The sequence below is a fragment of the Macrobrachium nipponense genome, chromosome 47 (genome assembly GCF_015104395.2).
Source record: "Macrobrachium nipponense isolate FS-2020 chromosome 47, ASM1510439v2, whole genome shotgun sequence".
In the NCBI taxonomy this organism is placed as follows: domain Eukaryota; kingdom Metazoa; phylum Arthropoda; class Malacostraca; order Decapoda; family Palaemonidae; genus Macrobrachium; species Macrobrachium nipponense.
The window spans coordinates 4,844,188-4,868,052 of NC_087222.1; the positions used below are offsets into that span (position 1 = coordinate 4,844,188).

Consider the following 23,865-nt stretch of genomic DNA (forward strand, 5'->3'; position numbering starts at 1 on the left):
CCGAAGATCGTGCACTGGTACATTACGGCGGTCGTGACGGATCGTGCGGGGCGCGCACCCTCACGTCACTGCGCTGTCATCGCTCTTTCCCGTGTAAAACCGAGGAAGTTTGAAAGCACGGAAGGACGACCTGACGCTCGCCCCTTCGCTCGCTGGCCGAACCAGCGGGCTTTTGGAGGGCTGCAGGCGATCGCCAAACCCCGAGGTGGGGATCAGCTGCAGGCCTAGTCGAGTCATTTCCCCTGGTGAAACGGCTGGAACCGAGAACAGGACACCGATCTCGTGTGTAAGGGGAACTGGCTGCTGTTTTTCGTACCCGCACGTTCCCTGTGGAGCGACGGTCGGGCTACCTGCAAAGACGCACTGTCAATGTGAGACCGTGCCAGTCCTCACGGGCAGGTCACCGGCGATCAGGAGGAACCTCTTCCCACCCTCGGCACGTGGCCAGTCAGAGACCGTCACGTTATCTCCGGGTAGCCATCTAATCGCCGTGAGAGCAAGAGCTGCCTGGGGGAGGCGCCTGAGCGGCTCTACCAGCTCCACTCTGTCCGTGAACCTGCGCCAAGCGAGCTCTGGCGCCTGATTCGTGTCTGCACGGTCACTGGTAGGTGACGGTACACTCGGTATCTCTCGCGACGAGAGGCCGAGACGGAACTGGTGGTAGTGGCAGAGCCCCTGACAACCGGCGAGGAAGTACCAGGTGTTAGCCGGTACCCCTCTGTCCCCGCATCTCTTCCTTGCGGAAGCAAGAGACAGTCCCCGCTCCCAAGGAGCAGTAGATAGATAGATAGATTATAAAATTTTATGGCACATAGCGAAGCGCCCGGAGCCAAGAAGGGTGCCATTCAAGCGCATATATATCTTTAAAGAATAAAATCAACTGTCGTAAAAACAAACATACACACACCGATTAACATACAAATCACTTCATTCATAAATAACCAAACAAGAAACCTAAAAACTATTTAAAGGAAATTTACAATTCATAAAAAAGACCAATATTTTTTCAAAAATGTCATAATTTGCGCTGCCTTAGCACCTTCACCTAAAATATCGGCAAGAGTCTTATTTGCCAGCAAACAAGCTCTACGGGTTGGTTTCAAATGAGGCACTCCCCAAAATATGCACCACATCAAAATCCCGTGGCAAGTGAACACGATGACCTGCCTATCCGCTCCACTCATCATTAGATACCCTGAGTATATTTAGTGGTGGCCAATGCGTAATCTACTAAAAACTATCTCAGACCTTCTACCATCCGGCTATGAGGCCAAGGATGAACATAAGGCCTAATCGACTTTAATTTAAGATTATTATCTAGTATACTAGTGGGCCTGCCACTGTCTCTACAATAAAATCGAATGGTACTTTTAAAATCAGATACATAGGGACCCCATGTTGGAATGTGCCTAGCCTAGTTGCAAGCCTTAAGCAGCAGTTTCGCTGCGCCGATCTTCCCAACAATTCCAACATGGGACGGAGCCCAACAAAACCTAACAGAAAATCCATCTTCTATTAATTAAAAGATAAAACCAATCTTGTACTTCTTCACTAAAGGGTGGCAAGAGACTAGCTTTTGAGAGAAGATAAAACACTCAAAGAGTCGTAAAAATGGTAAAAACCTGTTATTGTTATATATCACTAAGGTTTTTGTACATACTTACCTGCATTATATACTTTGCTATCGTCTCTGACGTCACGACAGAATTCAAACCTCGCGTGGCGACACGCGACAGGTGGTCGGTGATCTACCTTACCCGCCGCTGGGGTGGCGGATGTAAAGAACAATCTCCCTTTCCAGCCAGAATTTTTCCTTCCACCAGTCTCCCTGAGGGGAGGCTGGGCGGGGCCATCAATCGATATATCTGCCAGGTATATGTACAAAACCTTTTTTATACTAACAATACCATTTTTGTACATGAGCTTTCCTGTCAGATATATACTTAGCTGATTGACACCCTTGGTGGAGGGAATATATACGCAATATAATATGAAAAAGGGGAAAACCAACCCTAGTTGTAGGATGTACAAACAACGCTTGGGTTCTTACCTGTTGTATGCAGAAGCCTTCGTTAGTTTACTTTCTATAGTCCTGCGTTGCCTTAAGAGCCTTCACGAGGGCGTGACCTACATCTGACAGACTCTTTCCTTTGGGTCTATCAATGATTTGGTTTCCGCTTACTTGATATAATCCGACAGGATCTGTCAACGGGGAGTGCGGCCCACGTATATGGACAGAACCTAACCACTATCTGCAAGGAGCTCAAACATAACCGATGCACCTAACCAATCTAATCATTGTTAGCACTAGAAATGAAAAAACATGCCTACCCACATTGTTCTTTCAAACAACCAAAAACTTAAAAACCTAACAGGGGGAAAAAATTATATACTATTAAGGATATGTCTCAGCTCCCCTGCCCAGCACCGAATCCGCCGATACGTACTGGCCTAACTCAAGGACTAACAAAGATCGGTGTAACCAGAACTCGCTATGCCGAAGCACTTTTCATACGTATTTTGACGTCCTCAGATATGGTTTGCAAAGACTGTTTGGCAACGCCAGAATGTGTGCATTCATAAGATTACTCAGGGATCTTGTTTTTGTTAAAAGTCAATGAACGTGGCAATAGCTCTTACCTCATGATCTTTTACTTAGACTTTGTATTGGACTTTCCTCACATATCGCCTGCGAACTTCTTTCACCAGCTTCTGATAAAGAAAGAAAGCGCTTCTTCGAAAGTGTCCTCCTTGGATCTCTTAACAGAGCACCAAAGGTTGAACAATCATTGCCCTTAGAAGTTTTTTCTTTCTATGTAGATAGAATTTCAAACTTCTTAACTCGGCAAAGAGACCTCTCTGCTTCCTCGACCTAACTAATGCAGACAATCCCTTGTACTTCAAAGCTCCTAGGCCTAAGGATTTGAGGGGTTCTCGTTCTTGGCTAAGAACGAAGGAATTAATGGACCAGATAGCCTGCATCTCCTCTTAAGCCCACATTTCCTTCTATTGCATGGAGTTTCACTAACCCTTTTTGCGGAAGCCAATGCCATGAGGAAAATTGTCTTCTTCGTGAGGTTCTGAACTAAATCGATGCATACTGAGGCGGTTCGACTTATTGACCCATGTACGTAGACACTACATCCAGATTCAACTCGGACCCCTGGAGAACCTTCTTGGATGTTTCAAACGATCTTATTAGATCATGAGGTCCTTATCCTTCCTGAAATGTTTAGTTTCTGGTGCTAAACACTGCAGATAGCATGCTACTATAGCCTTTAATGTTGATGACCGCCAATCCACTTTCTTCTTTCCCTAAGGAAAAGTAGAAGTCTGCTATGTGTGTCACAGAGTACTGAAGAGGAAAGTTGATGTTCCTACACCATGCCGAAGACGTCCCACTTCGATTGTTATACTCTAAGGGTAGAAGGCCTTCTTGCTGCTGCGATAGCCGTTGCAACTCTTGCCGAAAGCCTCTCGTCTGACCAAACCTTTTGACAGTCTGAAGCATTCAGATCTAGAGCGGGGATGTTTTTGTGATACCTTCGAAGTTTGGGTTGTCTGAGCAGATCATCCTCTGTGAATGTTTCTCGAAGATCGACTAACCATTTCCAGTTACGTCTTGACCATACTTGTGCGGGCCAGAACGGCTACCAGCGTCATCCTTGTTGACCTCCGCTTTCCTGCAAATTTCTTTAGAGTCTCTCCCAGTATCTTGATGGCGGAAAGCATACGTGTCTAGACCTTCCAACTGTAGGACACGCGTCTATCGACAACTGCCCTCGGTCCGATATCGGAGAGCAGTAGTTGGCTATCCTCATTTCTTGGCTGTGTCGAGAGGTCTATAGAAGGTTTGCCCCAAGCTTCCCCAGATCCCTGGCAAACATCTTCGTGCGATCCACTCTGCCGGCAGGACTTGATCTTTCCTGCTTAGAAGGTCCTTCTCTGAATTCTTTTCTCCTGTAACGAACCTGGTAAGGAGACAATCTTCCTTTTTTCTGCCCAAAGCAGAAGTTCTTTTGTTTGCTGTCTCGTACAGGGAGAAAGAGTGAGTCCCCCCTTGCTTCCTGATGTAAGCCAGGGCCGTGGTGTTGTCCGAGTTTGATCTGAACTGTTTGAAGCTAGGACGTGGGGCTCGAAAGCTTTCAAAGCTAGCCAAACCGCCATCAGCTCCTTCTTGTTGATGTGCCAGGTCACCTGTTCCTTGTTCCAGGTGCTGACACTTCTCTTGAGCCGAGCGTCGCTCCCCAACCTGTTTCCGAGGCGTCCGGAATACAACACTTGGTTGGGGTTCGGAAATGTGAAGGGACATCCTTCTGCAAACTTGAGAGGGTTGCCCACCAAGAGAGGTCCTTCTTGATTTCCTTTGAATCTCGAAGGAGAACTCTAGGTTTTGTGAACGACACTCCAGTTTCGATGGAGAAAGAACTGGAGAGGTCTGAGGTGCAACCTTCCCTAGAGAAAGGAATTGCTCCAACGAGGAGAGTGTCCCCCAACAAACTCATCCACTCCCTCGCTGTGCATACTTCTTTCTCTAGGAAGGCTTTGACTTTTCTCTGACCCTCGGGGCTATCCGTTCTGGAGACGGAAAAGCCCGAAAATCCAGAGAAGCCATCCGAATCCCCAGATAGATACGATCTTGACTGGGATCAACTGAGACTTTTGAAAGTTCAACACCAAAAGTCCCAGCGAACTTGCCATGAAAAGGGTCTTTTGTAGGTCCTCCAAACATCTTTCTAGACTTGGCTCTGATCAGCCAGTCGTCCAAGTAAAGGGACACTCTGACTCCCTCCAAATGTAGCCATCTTGCTACATTTTTCATTAGGCCTGTAAAGACCTGAGGGGCTGTTGAAAGGCCGAAGCACAAGGCCCTGAACTGGAATATCCTTCCTCCCATCATGAACCTGAGGTATTTCCTTGACGAAGGATGGATAGGCACATGGAAGTAAGCGTCCTGAAGATCTAGGGACACCATCCAGTCCCCTGGCCGAAGGGCCGCCAACACTGAGGATGTCGTCTCCATGGCGAACTTCCTCTTTTCTACAAAGAAATTCAGGGCGCTTACATCCAGAACCGGTCTCCATCCTCCTGAGGCTTTTGGAACTAGAAAAAGGCGGTTGTAAAAGCCCGCTGAGCAAGGGTCGCTCACTAGCTCTATAGCCTCTTTCTTGAACATTAGTTCCACTGCTTGTGTTAAAGCAAGGCTCATGATGGGATCCCTGTACCTGGCCACCAACTCCCTCGGAGTCGTTGTCAACGGTGGTCTTTCCGTAAAAGGAATCAGATATCCTTTCCTTATATAGAGAGGGACCAGATTGTCCGCTCCTCTCTTTGTCCAGGCTTCGAGAATCTTAGAAGTCTGGCACCTACTGGTGTTTGGAGGACTACTTCCCTACTTCTTAGCTCTGACAGAGCGTGAGAAGGATCTACCTCTCTTGAAAGTTCTATTACCTCTCGAGGTAGAGGCTCTAGAAAAAGGGGGGCCCCCTCGAAAGGGCTCCTGTCTAGCTGGAGTCTCCTCTTAGTCTTCGTCTGGAAGGAGGTCTTAGGGCTTCCGTGCCGACTGTGCGAGCATGTCCTGAGTCGCCTTCGCAGAGATAGATCCTGAGATGTCCTGGATTATCTTCTTTGGAAAAAGCAGAGGCGAGAGCTGCGAATACAGGAGAGAGGCTCTTTGGGCATGCGAAACAGACTTCGTGAGAAAAGAGCAGAAGACTGATCTCTTCTTAAGGATCCCTGCTCCAAAGAGGGAGGCTATTTCGCTCGATCCATCTCTAACTGCTTTGTCAATGCACGTTAGAACACTGTTTAGATCTTCTGGCGAAATAGCATCCGGGTTCTGAGTCTTCTTAGCCAAGACCCCCCAGAGACCCTCAAGGAAGTTGAAGACTTCCAAGACTCTAACATTCCCTTCAGCAGGTGGTCAAGCTCGTTCATAGCCCAGGTCGTTTGGCCGACAAAAGAGCCGAGCGTCGTGCTGCATCCACCAGAGAAGAGAAGTCCGCATCCGCCGATGAAGGAAGACCCAGACCTAAGGGTTCTCCAGACTCGTACCAAAATCCGAGTCTGCCCGTAAGCTTGGAAGGAGGGAAAGAAAACACAGTGTTTCCCTTTCTCTTCCTTAGAAAAGCAGCCAATCACCAACACCTCTCAAAGCCTTCTTCATTGAGATGGTTGGCTTCATCCTCACACAAGAGGAAACTTCGTCTTCTTCGAAGTCGAGAATAAAGAGAGAGGAGACGGAGGAGCGACGGGAGTAAGGGAGTCTCCCAAACTCTTGAAGAAGTAGATCTGTAAGGATCTTGTAGGGACGTAAACGACGAGTCCTTCACCAAATCCTCTTCTGAAGGTTCAAACTTCATCCACTGAAGAACCCTCCGCTTCTTTACGAGTGCAGTTAGCCTTCTCTAAAGAAATGCGCCTGTCCAGAGAGTGTCTAGTAGTAGACTGGTGGCGCCTATCAGGGGAAGCCGAAAGTTTCTGGAGAGCTCCTCCTCGAATGAGTCCTTCCTACTCTGATGAGTGCGTGCTCTTTGCTCCTTAATCCTACTCCTAGAATTCGGGCTTCCAAGGGGAGCGCCTGCTAGGAGAGGAGAGCCCTACTATGCTCAAGGCGCTTCTCCAGGATCCATGCGCCTGTACAAAGGAGAGCGGCTGCCAGGCGAGCTGCGCCTACCATGAGGCGAACGCCTACTAGGCTCTTGCGCCTACTTACAGAGAGCGAAGGTCTGGAGAAGGTCGCTTACTAGGAGACCGGCCGTCGTACCATGCTCCACAACTTCGCTCCCGACTTGTGTGCCTCTTCAAAAGGTAGTCTCCCAGAAGAGACATATCTTTCAGGCTCTACGCGCCTGTCCTGAATCGAGCGGCTAAAAGTAGAGCCGCGCTTATAGAGAAAAAGCCATCAGGAGAAAAGCGCCTATCGGAGAAAAGCGCCTATCCGCACCACGCTTGGGAGCGGGAGAGCGTCTACTTGGGGAGTAGCGCCTACTAGGCTCAAGGCGCCTAACATAAGGCGAGATCCTGTCTCTTGATGAATCCATCAAAGAGTAGGCTCTCTTATCAGGAGAATGAAGGATCTTCGTAAAAGAGCGCGAGGACGAGGCTGTACGCCTATCTTTAGAACGAACGCCTACTAGTCGCTAGATCCCTTCCTACTGGAGAGATGTAGTCACCAGGAGAAAGCTTCTTGGGCGATTGATGCCTGGAAGACGACAAGCGCCTGCTGAGGGAAGAGCGCCTCCTTCCATCCGCTGATAAAGGCGAGAGAACCGACTCTGACTGAGACGGTAAAACAGGTGAAGGAATCCTAGACTTCTTGACAGGGAGAGAGACGTCTTTCCGACGCGTTCCTCCTGCCAAGGAGCCCGCCAGTGCCGAAATCTGCGCTTGCAGTCCCGCAAGAATTCGAGCTGGAGATCTTGTAAAATCCTCCACCGGAGAAGAGGCTCGAAGCCTACTATGAGGCGAGAACTCCTGCTCCCTCCTGGTTTCTTGATCTCTACTTCCGGCTCTTCTGGAAAAACTTCCGGGCTGGAAGGAAAGGAGCCAGGCGCCTTCCAGGCTCTCTTCAGCGGTCGTGAAGAATCCGAGGCGCTCCATCCTCTTCTAGGTGAAGGTGAGGAAGACGAAGAGAAGCATTGGCGCAATACCTCCTTCTTCGCGCGAACAAGGGCAGCCTGGGTACGAGCATCAGGATCTACCGAGGGGACGCCTGATCGGTGGGAGTTCTCCCTAACCTTCCTGCGGCTTTTGACTTTCCTCCTCCACTGGGACTGGGAGTCTGGAAGAGGTCTAGGCCTGGAAGCATTAAGGAGCCGATCAGACGCACCCTCCACTGCACTGGGGTCACTGCACAATTCACCTTCACTACTCTTACCTTGCAACGAACGGATCTTCTTTTCATGCTAAAGGATCGTGGCTCTCATGGTTGACCACTTCCGTAGTCGTATCCTTAGGTTCGATGCAGGGCGCAGGAGCTGAAACTGGAGAAGGTTCTAATGCTACAACAGGATTTTCTTCTACCTCGCTAATACGAGACTTACTAGAACTTCTAGAAGAAGCCTTTCTCACCCTGTCTTTCTCTAACTTCCTCAAGTAGGAAGAAAGAGCCTTCCATTCACCCTCATCCAACTTCTCACACTCATTACACGGGTTATCAAAAGAACATTCTTTACCTCTACATTTAAGCAAACTGTGTGAGGATCTACCGTATCTTTCGGTAGTCTCACCTTGCATTCATCCATAGCGCACACTCTAAACATAGAAAGATTTTCTTAACCCTCTAACTCAGACATCTCGAAATCAAAGAAAAATCCAAATCAATATCCAAAAACAATCCACAAATGCGTAAAGCCAACAAGATCAGGTACTTCACCGAAAGTCAGTCCAAATAAATCCACGGCAACGAGAAATGAATAAAGCTGTCAGGAGGTAACAACCACAGGTGTAGTCGTCACCGGCGACAGAAAATTCTGGCTGGAAAGGGAGATTGGTTCTTACATCCGCCACCCAGCGGCGGGTAAGGTAGATCACCTGACCTACCTGTCGCGTGTGCCGCGAGTTTTGAATTCTGTCGTGAAGTCAGAGACGTATAGCTAAGTATATATCTGACAGGAAAGTTCATGTACAAAACTTGTTAGTACAAGAACTATAAAAAACATATTTAAGAGCAGTCAAAACTGCCAGCAGTTCAGCTGTAAAAACAGAGGAATTAGATGGAAGCTTCTTTTTAATTATATTATCACTAGTCACTACAGAGCAACCAACACCATCAGAACCCTTCGAGCCATCAGTATATATATGATGAGAATCACCTCGGGCTCGATGGTCACCCTTACAGTTCACACAAATTACCGGTTCAGAACATTCCTCGTGCTCAGGCTTGCCACACGATTCACAAAGTTTATTTCTGGTGCAAATATTTGAGGAGTGTCCAAAGCCAAAACATTTAAAGCACTGGAGCACTCTCGGTCTATATGGACGAACTTTCATAATTTCATTGTCAAGAACAATTTCAGATGGCAAAATAGACTTACAAATGTTAAAATAATCATAGACGAGGGCGGGGCACCTTGAAAACCTCCAAACCACGTCTGGACACATCTCCAAAATTTCCTCTGTTCGTCCATTTCATGTTAAATCTTCATTGAAGATGACACCCTTTGCATAACTAAAATTATAGTGAGGTTTTACCTCTTTTATCATATCTTCGGGATGAAGCTTTAAATTTAGGAGCATTACTGATTGAACATTGGTCTTGGCATGAACTAAAAAAAAACTATTACGCCCAAAGCGAGTTACTTCTGGGCTCCCAACATTGCCGATCTTCTGGCTTACCAATCTTTTCACCTTGAAGAGGTTGCCTCTCTCACCATGTGTTGTAATGATCAACCACTTAGCTGGGTCTGGTGATCTGGAGGTTTTACTTATTTTACTTGAATCTTTAGTTTCAGTTGGTGGTTTATATATCTCAAGATGCCTAGGGACCTCTTCCGCCTCTACAAGTCCAACACTCATAGAGTCTGACCTAAACTCTCTGTAGGCTCTGTGAGCTTCCAATTCGTTGTTGAAAAACTATCCAAATTCAAAAACACCATAATTTTTGCCAAGTCTATTTCCGTAATTCTTTTACGTTCCCAAATTTACAAAATTTATTAAATAAGGTATCATAATTCCAGTCTAAAGGGACTGGTTTTACATACAAAAATGTTTGTAACAAGGAGCTCATTAGAAAAAAGGCTCCAAAGTCACAATGGAAGAATACAACCAAAATTTCCCTTGTCCTTATCCTTGCCCAAGTCGTCAACAGAAGGTTTAGTGTGTCCCATAAGAACGTAGAATTGATGATTCGTCCAGGTAGTCCCCCACCCACCATGGAGCCACATTTAGAGGACAATGTTATCCCATACAGGGCTGCCCTAGGGGTATACCACCCAGATATACACCCCACCCTCAGTGCTTAAGGCGTCATGATGTCCGTCGAGATCAGACCCAGCACTAAGAGAAGGGTTTGACATCTAAACTTTCCCCTCGCTCGACCACGTTAGGTACTCGAGTTCTACGGGTGAGGTGGCATGCAACCGTCCTCACCTCCATCAAATCCAATGAACAAGTCCAAATCATGTCCAAAACCAATCCAAGTCATCAACATAAAAACCGTGCCTTATAGAGGGAGGAAGCATAAGGAAGAAAAGTTTTAGTAAAAGGAAAAGGGCTGACTTATTTAGTTGGATCAACAGCTGGGCACCAAGGCCCAGCGAGAAAGTAGTTCCCACCAGGCATCAGGGCCCAGCTGCTGAACCCTAAGCCCCCCATCCTCGGCAAGGCTTCAGCATCTGGGGGGCCAAAGGAGCAGGAGGACCAGCGGAAGGAACCCTCTCGTCCCACCGAGGTGAGACGGGTCCCGAGAAGCTCCCGAGGGAGACTTCTTAGGAGGGAGGAGGCAACCTTCTTCTTCCTCGGCTGTGAAGCCTTAGAAGTCGAACTGAAGAGGCGGCAGCCGACGACGATGAAGAAGATGAAGACGACGACACCTTCCTCCTCTTCTTCGTCATCTTCCTCAGGACAGACGTAAGATCTGCCATCCAGGGGCTGCTGTAGCCGAAGCCACAGGGCCCGGACGCACCTGTACAGACAGACCAAAGTCTGGGGTAGTACCATCACGAACAGGGACGACGTCAGCAGGTATGGGCATCTCAGAAACAGCAGGCACAGCCAGCACAGCATCGGCAGGGACAGCCAGCACAGCATTGGCAGGGACAGCCAGCGCAGCAACGGCAGGGACAGCTAACACAGCAACTGCATGGACAGTCAGCACAGAATCGGCAGTACTGCAGGCAGCACCGGAAACACAGGAGGTGGAGCAGCAGCCAGCAACATCCTGGTACCAGTGGCAGGACCAGGGACGAGCTCTAGGGCAGCGGAAGTGTGGTCGCGGCAGCGCGGCAACCACGAGCGGCGGCGGCACGCCCCCCTCTCGGTACGGGAACGGCACTTCACAGCGGCTGTAGGCAAGACTGTTACCACTGTAGGCGAGTACTCCAGGTGAGGAGGGACGTCGTCACCTGGAATCGATATCGTTGTCGTGGTCACCGCTCCATGTGTGACCGCAGCAGGCCCAGACATAGAACCGCAGCCCCTGGACACTAGGCACGCCCTGCAATCGAAGGGCGCCCATACCTACCAAGGTCCACCTCGTGGCAGTAGCACCTGCGGAAATAACAGTAGTGATTACTAGTGGGGGGGGAAGTCCCCTCGCGCGGGGGGGGGGGGGGGGGGGGGCGAGCCCCACACCGAACAAGCGGAAGACCCCGAATACAATTGTACATTGGGCACCGAGCGCCCTCCCCCCCGCTCGACGGATCGGGCGAGGAGAAGAACCCAGATAACCTCCCCCCCCCGAAGGGGAAGGGCCATCTGTGGGAGCTGAGCGGGGGGGGGGGGGGGGATTCTCGTTCCCCACACGACAGCACATGTACCCAACAATATAATAAAGAGCCTGAGAGCAATCGTGCCCTCGGCACCGAATGCAAGGGCATAAGGATCAATTCCCCTGACTGAGCGGAACTTGAACCAAACTAAATATTGATGCAATCAATAATAAAAGGAATAAAATGAAAAAGAATCTTGCATTACGATTCACTTCACAATGAATAAGGGCTCGGATTGAGCGCATTAGCGCCCTCGGTACCGAGCGCAAGGGTAAAAGGATCCATTCCCGATTATGAACGGAAACCTTGATCCAAAATGAATTGATGCAATCAAAATATATATGAATATGAAAAAGAATACTGCGCTTGCCATTTCACTTCATACAAAATAAAAAGGGGAAGGATCAATTCCCGGGTAAGAGCGGAAACATTGATCCAAGTAAATAATGCAATCTCAATAAAATATGAAAATGAAAAAGAATACTGCACTTGCGATTTCACTTCATTCAAATAAAAAGGGGAAAGGATCAATTTCCGGGTAAGAGCGGAAACTGATCCAAAATGAGTATTGATACAATCAAAATAAATATATGAAAATGAAAAAGAATACTGTACTTGCGATTCCACTTCCATACAGAATAAGTTTTCGTGTTGAGCGCATTCGCTCGGCAACGAGCTTACAGGTCAAAAAAATATAAATGAAAAGGGTACTTACTTACGATTTTCATCTACACATTTCCAACCAAAAAATAAGCTCGGAGCGAGCGCTCTCCCGCCCTCGGCACCGAGCATACACAATACGAGGATCATTTCTGGGAAAAATGAATTCCCGCACTTACGCCCTTCAGTCCCGGCACTCGTAATCGGAGGGCGTGAAGAAACCAAGATCCTTTAATTCACAATTGAATTCAATGGAAATAAAGATGAAATGATTGTACTTACAATTCAGTTTCACTAGAAAAATAGAAGAAGAAAAACACAACCATGCGAAAGCAACGATGATGAAGCGGGCAGAGAGCAATGATACACACGTCTACACGCCAGCAGGCCGAAAGCAAAAGTGGTTGTTTACCTCCCAGTCGCGCGCACGCGCCTGTCGGACAAGCAGTTAACTACCGAACCCCTTGTTCGAAAGCTTACGACCTATCCAGCTGCCGCTAGTAACCTTCCTATTGTAAAAGGACCGAAGGTTTGTATGCCGTGTCGGAACAAATGCGTTTTCCTTTCCTTTATTTTTCTTTACTATGAAGCAATTACCATCACACCCCCCCGCCCACCGGCAGAACCGGCGTGCTGGGGGGAGGCTGCAGACGCTTGCCAACCCGCGGTGGCAATCGATCTGCAGGCCTGGTTGAGCGGCTGGACCGAGAACCGCGGCGACGGTCCCGAGCGTCAGAAGAGCTGCTGCTGGTCCCCCTCTCCGCCCGGTCCCGGTGGGAGCGGCGGTCAGAGTCCGCTGTCGCGGTGGGAGCGAGGCCTGTCCTCACGGTGCGTCACACCGCTTGGACCAGCCGAGGCTGGTCCAGGCGACCGAGGGGACCACTTCCTTGCCTCAGCCCGTGGCTGGTCTGGGACCGTCCCTCAAACCCTGGGTACCGGGCGACTCGCCACGAGAGCAATCGCTGCCTGGGTGGGAGTCACCTGGGGAGACTCCACCAGTCTTAACCGCTCCATGCCTGGATCCTGGCGCCGAGTAACTCTGTTGCCTGGGTCTTGGCTGCACGGTCACCCGCAGGTGACCATACACTCGGTACCTCTCGCAAACAAGAGGCCGAGACGGTACCTGGCATCGAGGCGAACCTCTGGTGCCAGGAGAGGAGGTACAGTGTTAGCCGGTACCCCTCCGGTCCCCGTCATCTTCTCCTTGTGGAAGGAGAGACGGGCCACGTTCCCGAAGGAACAGGACCGGCGGAAGCCCCAACACAGACCCTTAAGAGGTCTCTGAGCGAGACTTCTTAGGGGGGGAAGGAGCCTACGTTCTTCTTCTTCTGCCGGGGGGGGGCCTCAGAAGTCAAAGGGGAAGAGGCGGCAGAAGACGACAGCGACACCTTCCTCTTCTTCCTAGACTTCCTCTTCGTCAGTTCTTCAGGACAACCAACAGGTCCTCCATTCAGGACGGAGTTGGGGCAGTTGCCAAAGCAACACGGCCCAACTGCACCTGTCCGGAGGGAGCTGCAGGAGTAGCAGTGGAGAGAACGCTTCCTCGAGGAGGGCTACGAACTCCTACCTGGCAGGTGAAGCGTCTGCCACCCCCGAGACGGTTCGCGCGACCGTCGTCTGGGTGGGGCTGTCTCTGAAAGAAAAGGATTACTTAAAAGAGGGCTGGATGGCCCGCCTCCACCGGCCTCTGCGGGCATGGACCCGCAGGTACGTCACGTTAACCCTGGGCAACGGACGATCGCTGCGAGAGCGATCGGCGGTCTGGCGTCCCCAGCGAGTTGGCACCCGAGCGACTCCTCCATCTCCGCTCTGTGCCTGGGTCCTGACGGGGAGCGAAAACTCCGCAGTCTGGACCCTGTCTGCACGGTCACCCGCAGGTGACTGTGCACTCAGTAACGCTCGCAAGTGGGCGGCCAAGAAGGTTCCTGGTCCGGAGGTGGAACCTTCGGAACTGGGAGAGGAGATACCGGCGGTGGCCGGTACCTCCATGGTCCCCGTCTGCTTCCTCCCCGAGGTAGGAGAGACGGGCCCCGTTCCCGAAGGAACGGGAGGACCAGCGGAAGACCCACCTGTCTCACCGGAGCGAGACAGACCCTTAGAAGTCCCGTGACAAGACTTCTTAGGGGGGGAGACCACCTTCTATTACGACAAAGCCTAAAAGTTGAAGGGGGGGAGGCAAAAGATATGAAGATCTCGAAGAGGAGGATGACAACACTTGACGAGCTCTCTTCCTCTTCGGTTTCTCCTTCTGCCAGACTTCTACCATCAGGAGTAGATAACCTCACAGGGCAGCGCGACAGCTTCGTCCAGTGACATAACTCCCGGGTAAAAGTGGTAATGAAAATGATTATCAGCAGGGGATCAGTACACACACTCAAGGATCGGTACACAACATGCTACGAGTCATAGGTACAATTCTAAGGTTAGGATGACCAACATGAAGAGCATCCAACCAATACTGCTGAAAATGCAATCAACACTAGTCTGTAAAATAAGAAAACGCCGCACTCCGAAGTGAGAGGAGATCCTCCAACATCAGCACTGCACGCCCATCCTTCTACCTTCTTCCGATAGTAAGTGAAAGGAAGGAGAAGAGAAATTACCATAACAACAAAACACGGACAAACCTTTGAAGTTCCCTTGGTAATTCCCAAGCGTAAGCGTAATTTCCGGATGAATACATGTCTCATCCTCACGATAAATACATATCTCGTCCTCATGCAGGTCTGAGCCAGTGTTAAAGGGCAAAAGAATGTAAATATGTTGACATACCTTAGCCGCCGGCTCTTAACACAAGTAGAGGGGCGGTTACAAAGGCTATCACAAAAAGTGGGTTTGTATATTAATTGAAAAACCAAGGACAAACCTTTGTTTAGTATTAATATCAAACACGTATATGCATAATTATTTAAATACAAAAAATAATCCAAAAGGATCCCACCGGGAAAAAAGATTAACAACCAGCCAGCCGGAGCTCACAAACATACGTCTTCATCGGAAGACAGCCTGCCCCACGGTAGTTACTGCCTAACCACCTTGTTCAAGATTCAACGACCGTAATTCCAGCTACGCCGTAAGTTAATTCCTATTGTTAAAGGACCGAAGGTTTGTATTACGTATCGGAACAATATCAAATTCAATCTATTATTAATATCAAACACAGTATATAAATATTTATTAAAAAAAATGAAATTTTCATTATTAAAATGAAGTTTTATTGTATACTTACCGAACAATTATAGAGCCGTGATTTCCACGAGCGGCAGGATACTAATTCAAATTTAGCGCGTCGGCGTCGCCAACACTGGTGGTGATGACCGTCATCTCCCTCCACTCGCGGGGGAGAACCAGGTACAACTGCCCACCCAGGTGAATCCCAATTCTTTCTGCCCGTCCGTCCACCTAAGGGGAGGAGGGTGGGTATAATCATATTGTTCGGTAAGTATACAATAAAACTCATTTTAATAATGAAAATTTCATTTTTATTGTATGTCTTACCGAACAATTATAGAGCTGATTACACATTTATGGAAGGTGGGATTCAGTGGACCACTAGTATTTTTAAATGGTTACATTTATTGCAATACCAGTAAACACTCAAGGTGTCTGTTGTACCTTACCTTGTAAGAGAGCTACAGCAGACTGTTACTGCCTCTGGTCGGTGCTCTTCTTACTATTGTAGAGGAATTGGAATTTGCCCAAAGTTAGCCTCTACAGGAGTGGAATCCTTCCGTAGTTCAAGCGAGTCAAGGCTGACTGACGGAGGATAGTAACAACAAAGATTGCCCTTGCCCTGGGCTAAGACCAGAAATTCAAACATACAAAACATTTGTCACCAACACCAGATTTAAAAACATATATACCCAACCATTGTAAAATCTGACCTAACAGACTGGTGAGTATCCCAGGTACTCAGTACCCCCAGCTTCCCTTGAACTCGACAACCTATTCAAGGTGAAAAGTTAGCATAGAGGTGACGCCCACCCCTGTGCCGTTTTCTCCCAACACCATGCCAAAACCGCCACCGGACCTAACGTTTTACAATTCTCGAAAACCGTTTCTATCTCTTTGAGATAATGACTCGCAAAAACCGAATTCGATCTCCAGAACGTCCTCTGAAGAATCGAAGCTAAAGATAAATTCTTTCTGAATGCTAAAGAAGTTGCACTGCTCTAACCTCGTGAGCTTTAACTCTCAGAACGGAAAGATTGTCGTTCTCGGACTGCGAGTGAGCTTCCCTGATAAGCTCTCTAATAAAGACGATATAGCATTCTTAGAAAGAGGACGAGAGGATTTTGAACCGAGGTCCAGAGCTTAGAAGATTGTCCTCTGATACCCTTAGTGGCAAACAGATACTGCTTAATAGCCCTGACTGGACATAAGAGCCTTTCTTCCTCCTCATGTCCAACCAAATCAGATAAGTTCCTTACCACAAAACTCCTCGGCCAAGGATTAGAAGGATTCTCATTTTTGGCTAGAAAGGTCAAAGATACCGAAAATACAGCATTGCCTTGAGAGAAACCGACTCTTTTGTCTATAGCGTGCAATTCGCTGACACGCTTAGCAGAAGCTAGTGCAATAAGAAAGGAGTGCCTTCTTAGTCAAGTTCCTGAGTGAAGCCGACTTCAAAGGCTCAAACGGTGGCCCCATGAGGAACTTAAGCACCACATCTAAGTTCCAAGCCACTGTATCTTGCGGGAGCTTAGGTGGTTTCGAAAGACCTAATGAGGTCCGACAGATCTGAATTGGAGGTAAATATCCAAACCTCGATGTCGAAAAACCGAAGGAGGAGCATGGCTCTATATCCTCTGATCGTCGAAGGAGCCAGTTTCTTAGAGTTCCTAAGAAATAGAAGAAAATCTGCATAGTTTCTGTTAAAGAGGTCGCAGAAGTAGAGACTTTAGCACTTCTACACCACTCTCTGAGATTCTCCACTTCCCTTGATAGAGTTTGTTAGAAGACTCTCTCCTACAACGAGCGATAGCTTTTTCTGCAGCTCTTCTTGAAAATCCTTTCGCTCTGACAAGATTCCGGACAGTCTGAACCCTGTCAGAGCTAGAGCGGACAAGTTTTGGTGGAACCTCTTGAAGTGAGGTTGTTTGAGAAGCCACTTCTCTGGAGGAAGAAGTCTGGGGAAGTCTACTAACAACTGGAGAAGGTCCGGGAACCACTCTTTCCTGGGCCAAAAGGGAGCGATTAACGTTAGCGTTACATTGCTGTGCGACCATGAACCTTGTTGTTTGCGAGCACCTCTCCTTATCCTCTTCCTTAGACCGACCGAACGGAGGGAATGCATAAGCTTCCAGACCCGACCAATCCAACAGCATTGCGTCCACCGACCAAGCTAGAGGATCTGGGACTGGAGAACAAAAGAGAGGAAGACGGTTGTTCCTCGATGTCGCGAACAGGTCTATTGACGGTCGTCCCCAAAGGCGCCGAAAGTTTCTGACAAATCTTGTTGTCCAAAGTCCACTCCAGAGGTAACACTTGCTGTTGACGACTTAACTCGTCCGCCAGGACGTTCATCTTTCCCGGAACAAATCTCGGGACTAGCTGAACCTTCGCTTCGTTTGACCACAGGAGGAGATCCTTGGCTACTTCGTACAGAGAGAAAGACTGAGTCCCCCCCTGTTTCCGCACGTACGAGAGAGCCGTGGAGTTGTCGGAATGCACTGCCACTACTCGGCCTTCTACTAAGCTCCGCAACTGTCTGAGCCCTAAGAAAATTGCTACAGTTCCTTTACATTTATGTGGAAACTTCTTCTCCTTCTCCGACCAAGCTCCTGAAGTCCGTTGATTTTCCAGTAGGGCTCCCCAACCTGTGTCCGATGCGTCGGAAAAGAACTGTAGGTTCGGGAGGATGGGTCGTAGATCTAACCCTTCTTCCAAAACCTTGCTCGAGAGAGCCACCACCTTAGGTCCTCTTTTATTTGATCTGTGACAGGAAAGGTAATCGAGTCTGGTTGTGTCTTCCTGCACCAAGAGGCTCTCAGGAAAAACTGCAGAGGTCTCATGTGCAGTCTTCCCAACGTCACAAATTTCTCCACTGACGTCAATTTGCCCAGGAGCCTCATCCAACTGATTGGCAGAACTTACCTTTGTGTCCAGAACTCCTGAACTTGTCTCCAGACAGCCTTGAACCCTCTTCGGGGACAGAAAAGCCCGAAAAACTGAGCATTCAGAATCATCCCCAAATAAAGGATGCTCTGAGATGGAACCAACTGGGACTTCTGTTTGTTGACCAGAATTCCTAACTTTCTGGCAAGATCCGAGTTGTTCCAAGGTCCTTCATGCACCGACTCTCTGATTCCGACCGGAGAAGCCAATCGTCCAGATAGAGGGAGATTCTTACTCCTAATATGTGTAGCCAGCTTCCTATCGGGGATAGAACCCTGGTGAAAACTTGAGGAGCGGTCGCTAGTCCGAAGCAAAGCGCCCGAAACTGAAACACCTTGCCTTCGAACATGAACCTCAGGTACTTCCGAGATTCGCGATGTATCGGAATGTGAAAATAAGCGTCTTGCATGTCCAGAGAGACCATCCAATCCCCTTGTCTGATGGACTCCAGAAACCGACCGAGTGGTCTCCATATGAAATTTTGTTTTCTGGACATGCAGGGGTTCAGGGCGCTCACATCCAAAACCGGCCTGCCAGCCCCCTGATGGACTGGGAACTACAAAAAGGCGATTGTAAAAGCCTGGAGGAAATCCCGCCCTTCTATCTGTTCTATCGCTTCTTTGAGAAACAAGCGCTTCCACTTCTGCGGCTAGCGCCAGAAATTTGTCTGAGCCCGGAGAGTATGCCTGGAATGGGAATTGGCACAGGTGAGAGCGAGGGAGGTGAAACGAGAGGAATACGATAGCCGAACTTGAGTACTTGCACTACCCAGGCTTCTGCTCCTCTGTTTTCCCATTCCTCCCAAAACAGAGCCAGCCTGGCTCCCTTCACTGGTGCATGAAGAACCGAGCTTTCATTTGGAAGGTTTGTTAACCTTGGCCGAGGCCTTAGACTGAGGTCGCAAATTCGATTTTCGGCCGAAAGAAGCGCTTGGGTTGGGTCTTTTCTCCCTCGAAAAGGCGCTTGGGCCAGAGGAGAAACCGAAGGAACAGTCTCCACAGGAGCTTTAGGTCTCTTAGTAGACTGTGCCAGTAAATCCGAAGTAGATTTTCTTATCTAGCGCAGACGAAATTGACAACACTACAATCGTCTGGAAAGAGGTTATCTTTCACAAAAGGAGCAAACAGAGAGCAGACTTCTGTTGGGACGTAACCCTTTTAGAAGCAAAGGAGCACCAAAGTTGCCTTTTCTTAAGGGTACCAAAGGCGATGAGCGAAGCTAACTCATCACTCCATCCCTAATGGATTTGTCCGCACAGGACAGAACACCAATCCAATCCTCCGCTAACTCCTGAAAGAGAAGGACAGTCTTCGATCTTGGCCGCTAAAGCGCCAATAGTCCAATCAAGGAAGCTAAAGACTTCCAAAAGTTTAAATTGATTCTTTACAACGTGGTCCAACTCAGGCGCTGTAAAGAAAACTTTCGCTGCGGCGAAAGCAGATCTTCTAGAGGAGTCGATTAAAACTGGAGAAGTCTCCCTGGGAGGAGGCAGAAACTCCCAGAGAAGGAGCTTCCCCAGTTACATAAAACCTATACCTCTTACGAAGCAACTTAGAGGGAGGGTAAGCAAAAAGAGCCTTCCCTAAGTCTCTTTTCATAGACATCCATTTCTCCGTCTCTTTCAACGAATGTCTAACCGCTTTAGATAGAACAAGTTTTTGGGAGGAGAGGGTCTGAAGTTTTTCCTCCTCATCAAAAAAGTCGAAGTTGGGGAGCGCGGAGCCGCTTTCTCAAAATAATCTGGATAAGATACCAGAAGAAATCTAAGGAGACGTGAATAACACGAGAGGTGATGTGAATCCTCCTCCTCTACTTCTTCTTCATTCTCCGATACCGTCCGAAGAAGTAGACGGAACTACAACCGGATATTGAATGGTTTCGAACCACCCTTGGACTCATTCATCCAGTTGGTTAACATCTCTAACTGCTTGCGCAAAGGCGCCAGAGACGAATCAAAAACAGTTAACGTAGGCTTGGAAGAGCCTAAATGTTCAGCAGGAGGCGGAAAAAAACTACTTGCGCCTCGCTCGGAGCCGCCGAAATTCGAGGCGAAACAGGCGCATCAGGCGTAACAGACGAAAAAGCGCCTAAAGAAACACCCTTAGAACTGCTAGCTACAGCGCTAAAACCACAATCTCTACTAGTAGATGGAGCCGAAAAAGGCACAGATTGAGGCGACGAACGAGCCGCTAACGGCCGCGGCGCAACCCTACTCTCAGGCTCCTTATACCGCTTGACTGGAGGAGGCGAAGAATCGGCGCCTGAACGCCTCTTAAAAAAAAAAAAAAAAAAAAAAAAAAGGAACGCGAACGGGGGCGAATCTCGCCAAGAGCGCCGCGCGACCGGAGACGAATCGCTTGAATCATTCGAAAGGCGTCTGACCGCAACACCTTTCCAACGCTTAACCGAGCCCTGTTGAGGCGCAACAGGCTCAACAAGAGAGGCGCCTGTCTGTGGGCAACATCCCGATCGACTCCCTTGGACTTCCGGTATGTCTTCTCCCCGGTGCGGGGGAGCTGGACAGTGACCTTTGTCTAGGAGACGTGTCAGGACAGACAGACGCACCCTCAACTACACTCTTACCTGAGGTCGCTTTCTCAAAAACGTCTTAACTGAATTACCAAGTTGCAAAACCGTATTCGCTAGTACCGAAAAATTTCTGATCTAACTCGATCCAGACTGGCAATGGGTGTCGGAAGAAACTACACGGGAAGCCGGAGAAGTGGGATTAGTAGGAGGAATAGGAGGTGTAGTTAAAGGAGACATAACAATTTGAGGAGAAACAGAAGGAAACAGATGCATCGCAAGACGAAGCAGAGCTAAGTCTACTTTCCCTAAAGAAGCGCTGCTTTTCTAATTCTGTCTTTAGCTAATTTCTCCGAGTATGAACTAAAAAACTTCCATTGAGAATCAGTCCAATCACTACATCGTTACATGTTCGATCTGCTGAAACAAACCTGTCCCCTACACTTAAACACATTTAGTGTGAGAATCATATTCTAACTTGGATAATCTAGTTTTACATCCTGAGATGCAAAACCTAACCTAACTCCCGACGGACTAGAATCCGACATGGCAACGCCTAAATAAAAAGCAAAATAACAACAACGCCAAAAAAGAGTACTTCACCAATTCCGAAGATCAATTCCACCAGAAAAAAAGCGAAGCAAAGTCATCCAACCGCACCGACCACCGATGTTCACCGGACGCCGGCAGGAAAAGAATTGGATTCACCTGGGCAGTTGTACCTGGTTCTCCCGCGAGTGGAGGGAGATGACGTCATCACCACCAGTGTTGGCGACGCCGACGCGCTAAATTTGAATTTAGTATCCTGCCGCTCGTGGAAATCACGGCTCTATAATTGTTCGGTAAGACACCTACAATAAAAATAAAAAATGAAAGATCCCACCAGGAAAATGTTCAACTGCCAGTCAGCAAGTGCTCATGAAAATATGTCATCAGAAGACGGCCAAAAGAAAGTGGAGTGTTTACATCTGGGCAGGCGAGCCTACCTGGCTGCCACACGGTAGTTACTGCCTCACCACCTTGTTCAAGAATTTAACGGCCGTAATTCTAGCTACGCTGAAAGTAATTCCTCATGTAAAGGACTGAGGGCTTGTATATCGTGTAGGAACAAATACATTTTTACCTTGTCATCAGTGGTTTTACCCTTACTGCCATCACAAATGAAACTCCACAGTGTTTATTTGATTGTAATTTTATACATTTCATTTTTAATTCACTCCAAATTCAACTTAAAATACTTAAGAGTTTGTTCACGGTGGGAATAGATTTTGTACGCCTGGCAGCCAGAATCCACGAGTCGAGCAGACAACAGGTTAGAGAATTGTTTATGAAAAAAAATGGACTTTTTTGCTGGCACTTTTCACTTATTTAAGTCTAAATTACTATTTTGACTTCAAATTTTTTTTTTCTTTTACAATCGCATGGCTGAAATAATTTGTTTTAAAATTTTAATAATTGTACGGCTGAAACAAATGTAATCTTTAATGCAGCTCAGGATGCCAGTCATCATTGCCAATGACTGTGCCTTTACAAACTGTTTCTGGGAATTCTAGATGTCATAGTAATGCAATAATGATAAAATTGCTCTAATATTTATGTATATATATTACGCATATATATGCTAAATTCAATTATTTCCACTGTGTTTTGTAAGGCTTATCCCAAATTTGGAGGGTAAACACAAAAAAACTATTGGCAACACCGTAACGATATCAGTAAAACTGATGAAATTTGTGTCAGGAATCTGGTTACTTTTACAACAACGAATATTTTCACATGAATTAGTAGCATGAATACGTAATAAATATATCCAATCCATAACCTTTTTCTGGTTTTTAAATAATTATATAAATGTTATCTACCTTGCTCTTCTTCGTTTTCTTCTGCTTCCCGAACAAATGACATGTTTTCCTGGCCAGACCCTATACACCTCATCGTTTAAGATCGTTGTGAAGAAAGTGTCCCAGTGTCTATGGGTACAAGTGGTGTGCGGATTTAGCACATGGAATGGAGAGTTTATTGACACAAGTGACTCCGCAAACATCGAAATGGCGTCAATCTTCTACATTTTTGGTGTTTTAAGTAAAAATTTCGAAAGCCTCGTGGAGGTAGCCTATGTTTGCACTGTGCATGGCTAGACCTTCATTAACCTCTGTTTAATCTTAAAATATGACCTTAATTTCTAACTTTGGAGAAAATACTTACTTCGAAAGGAGAGTAGAGGTCTCGAGGTGTTGCTCTCACCACCAATGACTCGTGAAAGGTGCCCATCTCCGGTGTCAGGACGTGTTAAAGTAGTTTTTCGGAGGGCGGATCCACACGCGGCCAAGACTGGATCAGCTAGTCCACTCGGTTGTTTCCTCTAGGCTAGGTATACCTAGTACTACTATTTACTAACGTGAAATCTTCACATCAACTTCAATCGCTGATTGACCTCGGTCGACCTTCAGAGTTGTTTAAATACGATTCAAATCGCGGAAATGACGGTTTAACTCGATCAAACACTTGCTTAAACAAATAGGACTGACCCAACAAGGGGCGGGAAAATGCTCAACTTAATTTAACCATATTTAACTCAAAAACTCAAATTCAACCAAACTTATAACTCACAAATTCAGCCTCAATCATCGATTTACTTCGGTTGACCTTCAATTCGATCATTCAGTCAATATTTCCCGTTGGAAATTAACGATTTATAGATTTTTTTTCTCGAAAACGCCACCCTACTAAGAGTGACAGATGACAATTGTTTGACAAACTAAAAACAGTTTTGTTTACATTCGGACATTTTCCACCCAAGACGATTAGGTCCTTAATTTTTATTTTGGGGTATAAAATAACATGTTTTACATTTAAAATGTGTAAAAATATAAAATGCACAATTATCGTATATTACACTACTATAAAATTGAGGCGTTTATTCATAAATATACGTTATATATAGTATTTATTTATTTTCTACCGTAGTCAATAAATTTGTAGCGTTACATGTGTATCGCAAAAGTATGGTAGCTTATTGTACTTAGTTATGGATTAATGATAGTGTATTTTAAAATGTTACAGTGAAAAAAATGTAATAAATATAATTCAACCATATTATTTTAATTGAAAATCAAGAAATTTTACTGAT

The 23,865-nt window shown here is 47.3% G+C and overlaps 1 protein-coding gene across 4 annotated transcripts in view; it reads right to left on the bottom strand.

Moving 5' to 3' along the window:
- The window catches only part of LOC135204683 (gastrula zinc finger protein XlCGF57.1-like), a 79,127-nt gene extending 55,646 nt beyond the window's left edge, over positions 1–23,481 (bottom strand). For 3 of the 4 annotated variants that reach the window (XM_064234841.1, XM_064234839.1, XM_064234840.1), the window contains exon 1: positions 23,346–23,481. The gene's annotated coding sequence lies outside the window, so the exon portion shown is untranslated. The remainder of the gene's footprint in view (positions 1–23,345) is intronic. The other variant, XM_064234842.1, reaches the window with a different exon arrangement.
- Between the last annotated feature and the right edge of the window lie 384 nt (positions 23,482–23,865).